Source organism: Capra hircus, chromosome 12, assembly GCF_001704415.2.
Source record: "Capra hircus breed San Clemente chromosome 12, ASM170441v1, whole genome shotgun sequence".
In the NCBI taxonomy this organism is placed as follows: domain Eukaryota; kingdom Metazoa; phylum Chordata; class Mammalia; order Artiodactyla; family Bovidae; genus Capra; species Capra hircus.
Genome location: NC_030819.1, coordinates 84,071,094 through 84,088,762, shown reverse-complemented (window position 1 = coordinate 84,088,762; position 17,669 = coordinate 84,071,094). Strand labels below are relative to the sequence as shown.

Sequence of the window (17,669 nt, the reverse complement as noted above, 5' to 3'; positions counted from 1 at the left end):
GGCCACAGAGTGCTGGGCTTTGGGGGCAGTGGGGTTTGGCACAGGGAAGCCTGCCTGGTGCAGAGCGAGTGGAGGGCGAGCAGCAGGAGTTGGGGAGAGGGAGGCCCTAGGACCGCGCCAGCAGGGTGTGGGGCCCGTGGCCGTCATGCTAGGAAGTCACTGGAGATCTTTACACGGAGAAGTGAAGTTGTCTGGTCTGTGCTTTAGGTTTAGGTCAGGTTAATTATTCTGGCAGCTGTGTGAGGAACAGGTGGTGGGGTAGGAGCATAAATCGAAGCCAATGGCCAGTTAACATGCTATAACAATGATGAAGGTGAGAAAGTGTTGTGGCTTGAGGGCAGTGTCCATGGTACGAAGGGCCATATAATATTTCAAAATTAGGGAAGCTCGGGTATCTGATAGGTTGGATTTAGGGAATGAGAAGAGTCCAGGATGACCCCAAGGTGCTTGCCCTGTACAATTAGATAGATAGGAGATCCTATTTCCAGAGAATAGGAAAAGACTCGAGAGAGAAGCAGACTCAGGGAGGGAAGATCACTCAAAACATCTGTGGACGTGTGAGTGGACCTGTGCAGAAAGCAGTTGGGATGTAAGCTGGAAGTCAGGGCTGAAGGCATAAATTTGGGGGCTAGTCACATACTTGTGGGATTTAAAGCCCTGGCACTAGATGAGATCACCCAAGGCGTGAATCAGAAATGTAACACAGGAGGCCGTGAGGGCACAGCAAAATATGCAGACCTGGCTGTTTATCTCAGTCTTCTCCCTGGAGAGGGACTCACCATTTGCAAGGGTTTATTTGTTTTTGCTGCTGGTTACCACCTCTCTGAGGAAAATTGCAATCCCTGGTCTAGGGAATTGTATAAGGTGATTTTTTGATATGACACTATTGCAGTTTGTTTCAAAAGCAAAGCATGAGACAGGGCGAGAGAGCTGTTTGGCATTTGTGGGATATAATTCATCAGGGACTTTTGGAAAGAAGGTGGTGGTCATGAGGACAGTGGTCATGGAATATGTATCTGTGAAAAGAAAGAAAAAACTACTTTTGCCTGCAGATCTTGCTCTCATGAAGGAAAATGGAATGATTTCTAATATATCATAGTAAAAAATGTGTAGTGCCCATATTATGAACTAAGATAATGTTAAAATGCCAGAAGTGTGCAGACATATTCTGTGATACAGTAACTCTCGTTTATTCAAGGGATTGAATTCATTTAGTTCAAATCTACATCAAAATAGTAATATCAAATCCTGCCATTAATGGGAAAAATCACTCATGTACTACCAATTGTGTTCTCTGTAGAGTGGGAGGATAAGTGGAATTGAACTCTGAGTGAATTCTTTTATGAGCATTCGTTACCCATATTCCCCTGAAATTAGTAGAATGTCAGCTAGGTTAAATAACTCTCCAATTCTTTAATTTTTGAAAGCTAATAAAAACACAGCATGATCAGAACAATATGCTATTTCATTGAGTTGCTAACTCTTGTGAATTTCTCAAAAAGTTTGAATTTTCAACTGTGATGTATATTGGTCTAACCACTTTTTCATGTGTTAGCAAAAGGTACTTTGTATTGTTTATGCTCTATCTTACAGGCATGTCAAAATGTAAAATGTTGTGAAATAATTTGATAATACTAAGAAGTGATATCTATGGCAACTCATCTTCACTGCAGTCTGTTCTTAACATAACAGCTATTGACATAAGGAAATCGCAACCCACTCTAGTGTTCTTGTCTGGGAAATGCCGTGGACAGCGGAGCTGGTGGCCACAGGCCGCGGGGTCGCAGAGTCAGGCACGACCGAGCACACCTGTGCGGGCAGTGACGTAAGGTGGAGAGCGCTCTGTCTCTCCCTGCAAGCTGACACTGGCTTCCACCCTGGAGGAGGAACCTAAGTCTTTGCTGTAGGTGACAAGTCTCTGCATATGTGACAGGGCCCTGATGTTTTGTGCCTCATTTTCTGTCACTCTCCTCTGGCTGACTCAGCTTTACCCATGTGGCCTCCATACTGTCCTGCTGACTGTATGGTCTCCTTGGACTTATTTTCTATATGTATCCAGATGGCTTGCTGCCCCATATCCTTTTGATATTTCTTCCTCAGTCAACTTTTGGAGGTCTTCTCTGAGCACCCTGTTTGAAATTGCAGGCCCAGTTGCTCATATCACTTCTGTTTCTTTTCCCTGCTTTGTTTTTCTCCCAAGCACTCATTACCTTCTCATTTACTATATGGTATTCCTTCCATTAACCTGTCTATTAGTTGATCATAAGAATGGTCGTGGTCACAACATGAGTCCTTCTCTTAGACATATGTTAGTGAATTTCTAGTGTCTTGAACAATATCTGGCATGTAATAAGCATAATAGATACCTGATAGATGCATAAATAACTTTCCCTAATGGCAACCCACTCCAGTGTTCTTGCCTTGAGAATCCCAGGGACAGGGGAGCCTGGTGGGCTTCTGTCTATGGGGTAACACAGAGTTGGACACGACTGAGGCAACTTAGCAGTAGCATGATGCTTGATAGTTAATTTAAATACTGAAAAACTACAACCATTTAGTGCTTATCTTACTGAGGCTTGAATGCAGCATGTTCCTAACACTGAAACATAAATCTGGGTTAAAACAACTTCATCTTGGTATTTGAGATTTCCTGCAAATATCCTTCTTTGCATTTCTAGTCTAATTAGACAGACCTGGGTTCGAATTCTTAGTTTACCATTTACTAGCTTTGAAATATTGGGTAAGTTTATTAATACCCCTCGGTTTAATTCTCTTTATAAAATGTGCGTGAATTTAGGGCCTATCTCTCTAGATTGTAGTGATTAAAGGAGCGCGTGAATGTTTGGAGTCAATAATGAATAGTGAGTGCTCAATTCTGTTAGCTGCTGTTATCCTCATTATAAGTTTATTTTGAATGTTTTTCTTTTCATCTGTAATGATCCAGTTCAGGACCTACTTTCTTTAAAGCTGGTTTCTACTTTACATTTAGAATTTTCTCTCTCACCCTGTTATTTTCAGCATGTTTTATGTTTGTGCTTTTGCCGCATCACTGTCTTAAGAGTACTCTCTTAGGGTATGCACAGCAACATAGTTTCAGGTCCAGCACGCGCCCTTCGTCTCTCGTCTTGTGTGCGCTTGACCTGTGATCAGCACCTCACCCTATCGGCTGAGTGTGCTCTCTCGCTCTCTCCTCTCCCTCCCTGGTGCTGCCTTTCTGATGCCACCTTGGCTCTTTTCTACCTCTTCTTACACTGCAGTGAGTATCTTGCTCAGAGTCTTCCCTCTGCTCTCTTCTCATACCTTACTCTTTCTCAAGGGTTTTATTCACTTCACAGTTGTTTTCTAACAACTCTTGACTATTCTTTTTAGAGCTCCCAGTCTTTTTGTACTTTAACTTTTAAACATGCACAATTTAATGTCACAGAGCGGCCAAAGGCATTGGTTAGGAGTATAGCATGAAGGCCAGTACTGACTCATGAGCCGTCTCAGCTCTGATCAGCTGTCATGACTTCTGTATCTCATGGTAAGTTATGGTGCTGGAGCATTTATATTCTGTTCATGGGAACAGTTTTCAAGGGAACAATTGAGATTACTGAGAAACTGATTAGGGTGAGCATCTCATATTAGTTGCATGTGTTGGAGCCAGAAATATGAGCTAAAAGCTTTCTATCTCTAGCTCTCTGACTAGGTATATCCAACTGAGGATCTTAACCTTAGGAATCTCCTGAAATTAAAATCATCCAATTGTATACAATAATAGCTTCATAGTTATTATAGAGAGTGTGCTCAAGAACAAATAATACTCCAAATTCATTTTGACTGCCTCAGATATTATAAAGCAGCAGGTTAGCCTCTGCTGTAAATCGTGTCATGCAGTAGGAAAGCTGAAGGAGATTAAAACTGTACTCTACATTAGTTTAGTTTGATAGCTTTTTTTATATAGCATCTGAGACTTGTTAACACTTAGAAGATGAGAGTGTGGATAATAGGAACAAAGATGGAGATTAATTTTGGAGTTTCAGGTCAATGACATATGTATTGTATCAAATTAGCATCTATAGGACACTCAGGTAAGTGCATGACAGTTACAGTACTTGAATTTGAAAGTGCAAGTTATAGTTGCTCACTCGTGTCTGACTCCTTGCGACCCATGGATTATAGCCCACCAGGCTTTTCTGTCCATGGAATTCTTCAGGCAAGAATACTGGAGTGGGTAGCCATTCCTTTCTCCAGGAGATCTTCCCAATCTACAGACAGAACGCAGGTCTCCCACATTGTAGGCAGATTCTTAACCATCTGAGCCACCAGGCAAGTGACATACAGTTCACAAGGTATATTTATATACGTGTATCTGATGCATCTGTCCTTCTGAGACAACAGTCCGTTAGGCTTATAAGAACTGAAACTCATTTAGAATATGTGATTTAACCAAGAAATCCCACACCTCACAAACAGAAGAGAAGGATTCAAACTCAAGATATCTGACTGCACATTTCTATATCGTATATTGTTTCTACTTCTTTGCTTCTAGATACAAGACTCTTGATCTATTGGCACAGTCTTATATGTATACAAGAGGTAGGAAAAGGCAAATGAATGCAAAGGGAAAGTTTTTCAAGGTAGTCTTTAGCCTGCATTGCAGTTTTGCTTGAACTAGTCCCGCTTCTGCTTTTCTTTGCAGAAACTAAAAGCTAACCATTTTTTTCTTTAGAAACTCAGAGTCCATATGGGAGGGAAATAAATGTTCTTCTTCCTTAAGGAGCTGGCATGTCAACTACCTTGTCTGGCTTATTACTCTCTGACTACTCGCTTCGCGTGAGAAGACTTCCCCTCATTTTCTGTCCCCGAGTTGACAGGGAACTGGTGCTTTGAGGCCCAGAGTAAGAGCCTTTGGAAACTCCTTTAGATGCTCAGAATCTAAATTGCTTACGTTTTACTCAGCCTAGTTTGCGCTGTGGCTCCTAGCACGGAGTGTTTGTGGTGAAGTTTCAGTCCTTTGGTTCTTCATAGTACTTGTCTGGTTAAAAAAATTTTTTGTTGCTGTTTATTTGTTCTTTTCCTTCTTTGCTTATATTTTTATTTTGTTATTGAATTGTGTGTTTCATTAGACATCCTTATCTTCCACACCAGGCTTGGCTTTTTTGAAAGGATAAATGCAATTGTTTTCTTTTCTCTAACATTGGGTCAAGTTTCCTGTCCTTCAACTCAGCTACTATCCATTATTAGTGCTATTTTTCATTCTTTACCAAGAATGCCAATTTTATATCCAAGGTGACATATTTATTTAAGGACTGATAGGGAACAAAGTAGTTTTTCTTCTCTTTAGTGAAAAGCTAACATTAACTTTCTTACACCAGTATCACTAGTGCCAAATCATTTCACTTTTATATTTGTCCTAATTCCCATCTGCTAGAAAAATCTAATTCTCTGTGTGTATGACTTCCATTATTGATCACCATTGGCTGACATTAAAGTTACTGTTCAGTTTAGTCTAAATTTTAGTGTGTTTGCATTCTCATGGTTTGTGGTTTCATTTTGAAACTGACTGGACTAGTATTCTGTTGCTGTTTTGTTCGTTGGGGTCACATTGTTTGTTTCTTCCCGTAGAAAGCTGTGTGGCAGCACTGAAATTTTGTGCTGTGGGCAAGTAGAGTCTTCAGTCCTGTTCTCTCAGTGTTTATTTTGTAAGTAGCTCCCCATGGAACTGCTAGCCGCAGTGCAGCACCCGGTCATTCTGGTCAGTTGAATGCCAGTGCACTCTGAAAGCATTTAAGGTTCTACCGGCTTTGTATTATGAGTTTCCGTGACACTGTCTTTATTTATGCTTTTCCTAATTTCTGAGCCAGAATTTTTTGCAGCATTCTATATTTTGAATGTAATTAAGAGGAAGCTAGTTTGGTTAGCTTCATGACAGGCCTTTCCTTTATTGCTTAGTTGTCTGTTTGCTATTCTGTTCTCATTCTATTACTCTACACTTTTTTTTTTTTTGGCCTAGTTTTACTTTTCTTCTTAGCCTTTAATTTCTTGGTGGATTTTTATAACCTCCTCTGGAACTATCTGTATTCCTATCTACTGTTGATTTTAGTAATTACCTCTCTTGCCAGTTGAAGACTACTCCCCCAACCAACTTTAACCACCCTAAAATTCAGGTTTCTACCTACTTTTTTCCTAATCATGGGTCTTAACTGTAGCCTAATCTTTAATTAGATATGCCCCTTGTCTAAACCCTGCCTTTAGCCTTCCCTGTGTCTTGGTGCACCTTAGTGAGAACCATGCAGTTCTCCTGTGCTGCCTGAAAGCACATCACAGACTTGGCCCTCTGGGATCTGCAGACAAAGCGATAGACATACTTTATTACTGAAGGGCGGAGGAGTTGCATGAAAAAGGTATCACAGCGGTTTAATTTGAATGCTCCCAAAACACACCCACCAAATCAATGGCTTGAGCTGAAACATGATCCCAAACCCTGAATGAATTTAAGAAACGCCATTGATTTATTTTTAGAAGCCCTTGAATGAATTTTATTTGTCCTAATGTAAAAACAGAATAAAAACTGCAAACAATCAATACTAAGAAACGCAGCAAGGTGTTATTTTTAATGGGTTTCTGTTTGGAATAAATGCAGAAACACCTTTGCCATTAATATTCTAGCATTAGAAAAAGAGCAAAAGTTTATAAAATGGCATAGGAAAAATAGTTAAAGAAATCAGCCATTTAAGAGTATTTTAGGGAGAGTTATTAGTTTAAAATATGACTTAGCAAATGTTATAGGATAAGGCCCTCAATATTACTCTTTTAAAAAAACAAAATCTGGCCAGTTTTTTTAAAGAAAACTTGTGCATGGCTTACTTTTCACCCGTCTGTTCTGGCATGTGTCTGATGATAGCAGAATCACTTGGATCTGAGGTAGCCAGTGTGCATACTCAGTAGTGTTTTCCACATGCTGTCCTAGTTCAGTACTATTGCCACCGTAGTGATGGACACCAGTTTCGGCCAACGTGGCATAGTACTCTGTTTCAGATTTCCTCAAGGCTGGCCTTTGTCTGGTCATTTTCAGAGGCTACTTGTACCCCAGCATGTACTTTCCACTTTTCATAACCAGTTGGAGCCTAGATTTGATTGACTCCAGTGACTTTTTCATCTTTTTTTGTGGCCACCATCTTCCTGCCCCAAACTAAGAGCAGCCATCAGGATAGCCGGGGAGTAAGAAACTTCTTTTATTACTTCTGAATAAACTAATCTATAGCACAGTTTCTTCTGTGTCACTTTCTCTTACCCCAACTTCCCTGACCCTGCCTCCCTGAAGTGCATGCCAAACTTTAGTGTCTCTCAGTGAGGTCAGCTTCTGGAGGTAGCAATGAAAGGGTCAGCTGGCTACCATTACATCCAAGAGTCTGAGTTCTGTTTTTTGATATCCAGCTCCAATTTGCCATTTTACTCTATGACCTTTACCTGGACCTCTGATTAATCTTGAATGTGTAATAAGTTAACCAATTGTGAATTTATAGGATTTAGATAAAGTGGCTCTTGAATGTTAGCATCTTGAGTATGATGTTTCAAAGACTTCTCAGAATCCCTCTTTTGTTAAGTGAAATTCTGAAAGTCAGGCTTACCTAAGATTGCCATACCTAAGGTGCTTTATGCACTGGTCATAGCAGCCCTCTTCCAACAACAGAAGAGAAGACTCTACACATGGACATCACCACTGAAATCAGATTGATCATATTCTTTGCAGCCAAAGATGGAGAAGCTCTTTACCGTCAACAAAAACAAGACCGGGAGCTGACTGTGGCTCAGATCATGAACTCCTTATTGCCAAATTCAGACATAAATTGAGAAAGTAGGGAAAAGCACTAGACCATTCAGGTATGACCTAAATCAAATCCCTTATGATTATACAGTGGAAGTGACAAAGAGTCAAATGATTAGATCTGAGAGAGTGCCTGAAGAACTACAGATGGAGTTTCTTGACATTCTACAGGAGGCAGTGATCAAGGCCATCCCCAAGGAAAAGAAATGCAAAACTACAGAAAAGAAAAAGAAAGTGAAGTCATGTCCGACTCTTTGCGACCCCATGGACTGTAGCCTAGCTGGCTCCTCCATCCGTTCACAGGATTTCCCAGGCAAGAGTACTGGAGTGGATTACCAATTCCTTCTCCAGGGTATCTTTCCGGCCCAGAAATCGAACCTGGGTCTCCCACATTGTAGGCAGACACTTTTACATCTGCACTACCAGGGAAGTCCAAGAAGGCAAAATGGTTGTCAAATGAGGCTTTAGAAATAGCTGTGAATAGAAGAGAAGTGAAAGGCAAAAGAGAAAAGGGAAGATATACCCATTTGAATGCAGAGTTTCAAAGAACAGCAAAGAGACATAAGAAAGCCTTCCTCAGCAATCAATGCAAAGAAATGGAGGAAAATAACAGAATGGAAAAGACTAGAGAATGCTTCAAGAAAATTAGAGATACAAAGGGAACATTTCATGCAGAGATGGGCACAATCAAGGCCAGAAATGGTATGGACCTAACAGAAGCAGAAGATATTAAGAGGTGGCAAGAATATACAGAAGAACTGCACAAAAAAGATCTTCACAACCCAGATATTCACAATGGTGTGATCACTTGCCTAGAACCAGACATCCTGGAATGTGAAGTCAAGTGGGCCTTAGGAAGCATCACTATGAACAAAGCTAGTGGAGGTGATGGAACTCCAGTTGAGCTATTTCAAATCCTGAAAGATGATGCCTTGAAAGTGCTGCACTCAATATGCCAGCAAATTTGGAAAACTCAGCAGTGGCTACAGGACTGGAAAAGGTCAGTTTTCATTCCAATCCCAAAGAAAGGCAAGGCCAAAGAATACTCAAAGTACCGCACAATTGCACTCACCTCACACACTAGTAAAATAATGCTCAAAATACTCCAAGCCAGGCTTCAACAGCACGTGAACTGTGAGCTTCCGATGTTCAAGCAGGATTTAGAAAAGGCGGACAAACCAGAGATCAAATTGCCAACATCAGTTGGACCATCAAAAAAGCAAGAGAGTTTCAGATAAACATCTACAACTGCTTTTGACTATGCCAAAGCCTCTGACTGTGTCAGTTCAGTTCAGTACTCAGTCGTGTCCGACTCTTTGTAACCCCGTGAATTGCAGCACACCATGCCTCCCTGTCCATCACCAACTCCCAGAGTTCACTGAAACTCAGGTCCATCAAGTCGGTGATGCCATCCAGCCATCTCATCCTCTGTCGTCCCCGTCTCCACCTGCCCCCAATCCCTCCTAGCATCAGAGTCTTTTCCAGTGAGTCATCTCTTCGCATGAGGTGGCCAAAGTACCAGAGTTTCAGCTTTAGCAACAGTCCTTCCAAAGAACACCCAGGACTGATCTCCTTTAGAATGGACTGGTTGGATCTCCTTATAGTCCAAAGGACTTTCAAGAGTCTTCTCCATCACCACAGTTCAAAAGCATCAATTCTTTGGCGCTCAGCTTTCCTCACAGTCCAACTCTCACATTCATACCTGATCACTGGAAAAACCATAGCCTTGACAGACATTTGTTGGCAAAGTAATGTCTCTGCTTTTGAATATGCTGTGTAAGTTGTTCATAACCTTCCTCCCAAGGAGTAAGCATCTTTTAATTTCATGGCTGCAACCACCATCTGTGGACCACAACTAACTCTGGAAAATTCTTCAAGAGATGGGTATACCAGATCTCCTGACCTGCCTCCTGAGAAATCTGTATGCAGGTCAGAAATCAACAGTTAGAACTGAACGTGGAACAGCAGACTGGCTCCAGATCGGGAAAGGTGTACGTCAAGGCTGTCTGTTGTCACCCTGTTTAACTTACATGTAGATTACATCTTGAGAAATGGCTGTGCTGGATGAAACAGAAGCTGGCATCAAGATTGCCGAGAGAAATAGCAATAACCTCAGATATGCAGATGACATCACCCTTATGGCAGAAAGTGGAGAAGAACTAAAGAGCCTCTTGATGAAAGTAAAAGAGGAGAGTGATTCAGTTCAGTTCAGTGGCTCACTTGTGTCCTACTCTTTGCGACCCCATGAATTTCAGCACGCCAGGCCTCCCTGTCCATTACCAACTCCCAGAGTTCACTCAAACTCATGTCCATCGAGTCGGTGATGCCATCCAGCCATCTCATCCTTTGTGGTCCCCTTCTCCTCCTGCCCCCAATCCCTCCCAGCCTCAAATTCTTTTCCAATGAGTCATCTCTTTGCATGAGGTGGCCAAAGTACTGGAATTTCAGCTTTAGCATCAGTCCTTCCAAAGAACACCCAGGATTGATCTCCTTTAGGATGGACTGGTTGGATCTCCTTGCAGTCTAAGCGACTCTCAAGAGTCTTCTCCAACAGCACAGTTTGAAAGCATCAATTCTTCGGTGCTCAGCTGTCTTCACAGTCCAACTCTTTCCATACATGACCACTGGAAAAGCCATAGCCTTGACTAGATGGACCTTTGTTGGCAAAGTAATATCTCTGCTTTTCAATATGCTCTCTAGGTTGGTCATAACTTTCACTCCAATGAGTAAGCATCTTTTAATTTCATGGCTGCAGTCACCATCTGCAGTGATTTTGGAGCCCCCAAAAATAAAGTCTGACACTGTTTCCACTGAATGTTTTTTCTGAATGTTGAGCTTTAAGCCAACTTTTTCACTCTCCTCTTTTACTTTCATCAAGAGGCTTTTTAGTTCTTCTTCACTTTTCTGCCATAAGGGTGGTGTCATCTGCATATCTGAGGTTTTTGATATTTCTCCCGGCAATCTTGATTCCAGCTTGTGCTTCTTCCAGTCCAGTGTTTCTCATGATGTACTTGGTTTAAAACTCAATGTTAAGAAAAGTAAGATCATGGCATCTGGCCCCATCACTTCACAGCAAATAGATGGGGAAACAGTGGAAACAGTGGCTGACTTTATTTTGGGGGGCTCCAAAATTAGTGCAGATGGTGACTGTGGCCATGAAATTAAAAGACACTTACTCCTTGGAAGAAAAGTTATGACCAACCTAGGCAGCATATTAGAAAGCAATGGTATTACTTCACCAACAAAGGTCCATCTAGTCAAGGCTGTGGTTTTTCCAGCCTGGATGTATGGATGTGAGAGTTGGACTATAAAGAAAGCTGAGTGCCTAAGAGTGATGCTTTTGCACTGTGGTTTTGGAGAAGACTCTTGAGAGTCCCTTGGACTACAAGTAGATCCAGCCAGTCCATTCTAAAGGAGATCAGTCCTGGGTGTTCATTGGAAGGACTGATGTTGAAGCTGAAACTCCATTAATTTGGCCACCTGATGCGAAGAACTGACTCATTTGAAAAGATCCTGATGCTGAGAAAGATTGAGGACAGGAAGAAAAGTGGACGGCAGAGGATGAGGTGGTTGAATGACATCACCGACTCAATGGACATGAGTTTGAGTAAACTCCAGGAGTTGGTGATGGACAGGGAGGCCTGGCATGCTACAGTCCATGGGGTCACAAAGAGTCAGACACGACTGAGTGACTGAACTCGACTGTGAATGAATGACAATAGCAAGATAAATGTAAAGAGGAATAAATTGTGGGTATTCATTTTAGAATAATGTGCTTGAGATACAAGAAACTCTCAATGGTGATAATGCTGGGTCAGCCTGTCACAACTGTATATATTCTTGTATTTTCCGTTTGTTGATAATCTGTTGTGTTTAAGTTCCTATATCACATGTGGAACATTCTGTCCTTTTGCGCATAGCAGCTAGAGATCTTTTAGTACAAAAATAAATGTGATTATGTCACTTCTAAGCTTAAAGTACTCTGTCTGAAATTTACCTTGTTACTCAATGAAGTCATTTTTTGTCCTTTTCCTTTTAACCTGTTGTTGTTATAGGCAGCATATTGGTTGAATATTGCATTTTTGTTTCAAGTCTAGTGTAATGATTTTGCCTTTTTAAGTGGAGTGGTCATTTTCTTTTAATGTGGTTGTTAATCTAGTGGGATTTGAATCTCACATCTTGTTATTTATTTTCTATTTTCCTCATCTATTCTTTGGTATTATTTTAGTCTTGAATTGAGTATTTTAATGACTTTATCTTTCTGTTGGTTGGTTTGTTACTATGTTTTATTTGTGGTTGCATTAGGGTTACAGAATACATTTTAAAATTCCTTCAAATGATATGATATCAGTCAATGTGTGTTATGAAGCCTCACTATAATTTACTCCCGTTGGGGGCTTTGTGCATTTGTTATCACACATCTTGCCTTGGGTTATGTTTAAAACTCTTAACATGTTGTGACTTTTACTTTCAACAAAGTGGTTGTCTTTTTTATCTACACACTCCAGTATTACTCTCTCTCTTGTGTAAATGTTGACTTCCATCTGGAATCATCTTTCTTCCACATGAAAAACTGCCATAACATTTATTCCAGCGCTAATGAATTCTTTCAGTTTTTCTATGTATGTAGAAGTCTTTTCTACCTCATTTTGAAGTATTTCCATCAGTATGGAATTCCAAGTTGATTATTTTTCCTTTCATAGTTTTAAACATGTTACTACACTGTCTTCTTGTTTGAATTATTGGGGCAGGAAATTTGCCATCACTCATAACTGTTTCTCTGTACATGTTTCTCTTTTTCTCTGGTTGTTTTGAAGATTTCTTCTTCGCTTGATTAATTTGATTGCGATGTTGTTTCGGTATATAGTTTTCTTCATGTTTTTGTCCTTGGGTTTCACTGAATGGGATCTGTGGATACTGGGTTTGTAGTTCCCTTTAAAGTTGACATATTTTTAGCCGTTGTGTTTGTCAGATATCTTTTCTATATCTCCTCTCCTCTATTTCTGAAACTTACGTTGCATATATATATTATATTATTACATACATGTCAGGCTTCTCAAAGTTCTTCCTCAGCTCATTGATGCCCTTTTTATTCTCTTCCCTCTTTTTTCATTTTGGACATGCATTTCAGTTCACTAATCTTTTCTTTTATGCTATTTGATGTTTTTCCTTTTCAGTCAGCTCAGATAGCAATGCTTTCTATTGTCGCAATTCAGTGCAAGTAGTTTTAAAAAAAACATCTTTCATGTCTCTGCTTAAAATCCTTAATCTTTTCTGAGCCTTGTTAAGCATTTGAATTATGGTAACTTTAAACTTTCCTGTCTCATTCAGTATTCCATGAATTGTGAGTTTTTCCCTTTTGCCTCCTGAGAGCAGGTACTATCCTCATCTTTATCTGAGAGCTGGGTGCGGTTCCCAACAGTGCTTCTGACTGATTCTTTCCTCGGTCTTCAGTAGTTTCCCACGTGATGTGTCTACTACAGTTAAAGACGTAAGTGGAACCTCTTGAGAACACTGGAGCTTTCTGTCTGCGTTACCGTTTCCTGTCTGGTACTCTGTCCTGAGAACTCAGCTGCGTTGGCATCCCCAGCTCTTACCTCTGTCTCGGTCATGACACCTCCTGGCTCCCCTCGGGCTCCTTTTCAGACGGTAATCTGGAGCAGTCGTGGAATGCACCCGTTTCCCCTTTCTTGGTCATTGTCAGTGTCTGAAAGCTGTTGCCTCTCGGTGTGGGGGCAAAGGGAGATAAATGTAGTCCGTGTTTTTCCACTTTTGGCCAGAAAGGGAATTTCTCTCTGATTGTTCTAATGATTTCTAAGTCCATTTCAATTTGTAAAATGGTCTAGTATATGTTTTTTTAGCCAATGCAGGAGACCTGGGTTCCATCGCTGGGTTGGGAAGATCCTGTGGAGAAAGGACTGGTACCCACTCCAGTGTTCTTGCCTGGATCCCACCGTCAGAGGATCCTTGCAGGCTCGAGGTCCATGGGGTCGTGAAGAGTCAGACACAACTGAGTGACTTTCAGATATCACCACTCCCTTCTTTGTCCACTGGTTTCAGCTGCTTTCATTTTCTGTTCCCTGCTCAGGTTTGCTGTACGCCTGCCGCTCGCTCTGCCTCAGCCCAGATACCCCTTCCCTGTGGCAGGACTCATCATCCTGATGCCTCCCACCATTCTCTGTGTTACCTTGCATATTCATGAGCAATCATCCTTACCTAAAATGATCTTACCGATTTATATTATTGTTTCTCCTTTTCTCTGCCTTTCTTTATCTGTTTACTTTAGTACATCCATTTGGACCAGGTCCCTGTCATCTTATATTCAATGTGATTCTTTGGCACATGATGTATATGCAGTAAATAATTCGATATATAAATGAATGAGTAGTTTTATCTGTCTCTCATATAACTCCAGAAGTAGTCGTTAACATTTCATTGCTGAGGCAGCTTGTACATCCATCTAGTAACTAGTGCAGCTCAGCTGTGAACCATACTTTTATGATACTGAAGGACAGCCTCCTTTTTTTTATGGTAGCAGTCACTCTTGTGTGTTTTGCTGTAGGTTCCCCCTGTACTTGAAGTTGCTTTTAGTCCTGGTTTCTGTATGCTTCATCACTGGAGCAAATTTATTTTTAATATTTAAAGATTGACTTGAGTTAATGATAAATACAAATTACTTAGTATGTTTATGGAGGAGCTTAAATTATTGAGCTGTTGAATTTGAAATTAATTTGGGGAAATTTTGTCAAGTTGCTACTTTTTCTACTTTGGTATTTTAAATCTTCTAAATAGACAACTAAAAAGTGGGGCATTTGAGTCCATAATAAGAATTATGGTTGTTTTTCTGGTATAGAAACACGATTGTTTCGTGTTAGACCATCTATGTATTATTGAAATTTTATGGCGCAATCCACTTAATGTGTTTCGTTTGCAAAAACAAAAGAAAACATCATTATAGTCACATACTAATTACTAGCCATGAATCATTCATCTGAAAGAAAGTCTAAAGGATTTTGTAGTTATAAGCAAAAAGGTCTTTTATGAGTGCTCACTTTGCAGACAGCGTTGTTTTAAGGTTGATTTTTAGATTTGAGTATTATCTAGTGCCTGAGAATCATTTCCTGTATTCTGCAAATCTCATTATATAAGTCTGGATACAGTCTTCTAAGATGGTTTTGGAAACATAGTGGAAAATGGGAGACTGAACTTATTTAACTAAGTTAGTATAGAGTTAGGCAATTTTACTGTGCTGGTGGCTTAAGGTGTAATTACTATAGATATTGACTTGTTTATTTTTTATCTTATTCTTGAAGCCATCTGGAAAGTTCTATAAACATACATTTTTAGTAAAGTTGAGTGAATACTATAACCAATATTCTATATTTAATGGCTGTCCCCTTTAACACATAGGTGAACATTTGATGAAAATAGATTGTATCCATGCTATTTATATAGTCTTAAATCATCTTCATATAAATAACATTATATAAGAAAGTATTGTAACTTTACATTTGAAAAGCTGATGGACATCACCTTAGCTAAATGTTATGTATTATATTATTATATGTACATATGTTTTTCCTTTAATATACATATATATGAAGAGGAAGAGAGAAAATATGATGAAGCAAATGATACAAAATGGAAACATTTGGTTACTTTAGGTAAAGAGTTTTTTGTATTTTTGAAACTAAACTTGTAATAAAAGCATTTTAAAATTCCATTTGCAGTAATAAAACCATAAAATACTTAGGAACAAAATTTTAAAAATTTGTGGGGGTCTCCCTGGAGCCTGGGCTGTGCATATGCGGAGCTAGATTTGCCATCTGGCACCTGTTGCACAGCGAGAGTAGAACAGACGTACCAGGGGTCCATCATTCCTGGGAGTCATTGGAGTTCTGGCCCTGCCAGAGTAGAGATAACTCTCACTAAAATACTTGGCATTCACTCAAACAACCAGTAAGGTTGTAACTCAGGAAACATGACCAACATCCTAAAGGAGTACCTACACTTCAGTTCAGTTCAGTTCAGTTCAGTCCCTCAGTCGTGTCCGACTCTTTGCAATCCCAAGATCCCAGCACGCCAGGCCTCCCTGTCCATCACCACCCTCTGGAGTTCACTCAGATTCACGTTCATCGAGTCAGTGATGCCATCCAGCCATCTCATCCTCTGTGGTCCCCTTCTCCTCCTGCCCCCAATCCCTCCCAGCATCAAAGTCTTTTCCAATGAGTCTACTCTTCACATGAGGTGGCCAAATTACTGGAGTTTCAGCTTTAGCATCAATCCTTCCAAAGAAATCCCAGGGCTGATCTCCTTCAGAATGGACTGGTTGGATCTCCTTGCAGTCCAAGGGACTCTCAAGACTCTTCTCCAACACCACAGTTCAAAAGCATCAATTCTTCGGCACTCTGCTTTCTTCACAGTCCAACTCTCACATCCATACATGACTACTGGAAAAACCATAGCCTTGACTAGACGGACCTTAGTCGGCAAAGTAATGTCTCTGCTTTTGAATATGCTGTCTAGGTTGGTCATAACTTTTCTTCCAAGGAGTAAGCGTCTTTTAATTTCATGGCTGCAGTCACCATCTGCAGTGATTTTGGAGCTCCCAAAAATAAAGTCTGACACTGTTTCCCCATCTATATCCCATGAAGTGATGAGACTGGATGCCATGATCTTCGTTTTCTGAATGTTGAGCTTGAAGCCAACTTTTCACTCTCCTCTTTCACTTTTATCAAGAGGCTTTTGAGTTCCTCTTCACTTTCTGCCATAAGGGTGGTGTCATCTGCATATCTGAGGTTATTGATATTTCTCCTGGCAATCTTGATTCCAGCTCGTGTTTCTTCTAGTCCAGCGTTTCTCGTGATGTACTCTGCATATTAGTTAAATAAGCAGGATGACAATATATAGCCTTGACGTCCTCCTTTTCCTATTTGGAGCCAGTCTGTTGTTCCATGTCCAGTTCTAACTGTTGCTTCATGACCTGCATATAGGTTTCTCAAGAGGCAGGTCAGGTGGTCTGGTATTCCCATCTCAGAATTTTCCACAGTTTATTGTGATCCACACAGTCAAAGCAGAAATAGATGTTTTTGTGGAACCCTCTTGCTTTTTCTGTGATCCAGCGGAGGTTGGCAATTTGATCTCTGGTTCCTCTGCCTTTTCTAAAACCAGCTTGAACATCAGGGAGTTCACAGTTCACGTATTGCTAAAGCCTGGCTTGGGGAATTTTGAGCATTAGTTTACTAGCATGTGAGATGAGTGCAATTGTGCGGTAGTTTGAGCATTCTTTGACATTGCCTTTCTTTGGGATTGGAATGAAAACTGACCTTTTTCAGTCCTGTGGCCACTGCTGAGTTTTCCAAATTTGGTGGCACTGACCCTAAAAAAATTAAGTCTACAGTCTTTTCTGGGAAGAATAAGTCCTAACGTGTTAGAGGGGCCAGGGAAACACCTCCTGCTTTCCACAGAATGTGAGACTAAGCTTGTTAAGACTATAAATAAGCCTGTGGAGAAACTTAAAGGTGATTACCCAGTGATTAATTTGCCTGCTACATCAAGAAGGAACATTCTTCAAAGTAGTAGTATACCACAGGAGTTATTATGGCATTTTATAATTTAATTAAGAAGTTGTGGCTCAGCTGGTAAAGAATCTGCCTGCAATGCAGGAGACCCAGTTCGATTCCTGGGTCAGGAAGATCCACTGGAGAAGGGAAAGACTACCCACTCGAGTATTCATGGGCTTCCCTTGTGGCTCAGCTGGTAAAGAATCTGCCTGCAATGCAGGAGACCTGGGTTCGATTCCTCAGTTGGGAAGATCCCCTGGAGAAGGGAAAGGCTACCCACTCCAGTATTCTAGCCT

The 17,669-nt window shown here is 40.6% G+C and overlaps 1 protein-coding gene and 1 pseudogene across 3 annotated transcripts in view; one reads left to right on the top strand and one right to left on the bottom strand.

Moving 5' to 3' along the window:
- DIAPH3 (diaphanous related formin 3) overlaps positions 1-17,669 on the top strand; it is a 582,111-nt gene that overhangs the window by 292,005 nt on the left and 272,437 nt on the right. The gene's annotated exons all lie outside the window — the stretch shown is intronic.
- On the bottom strand, positions 6,846-13,422 carry LOC102169191 (annotated as a pseudogene).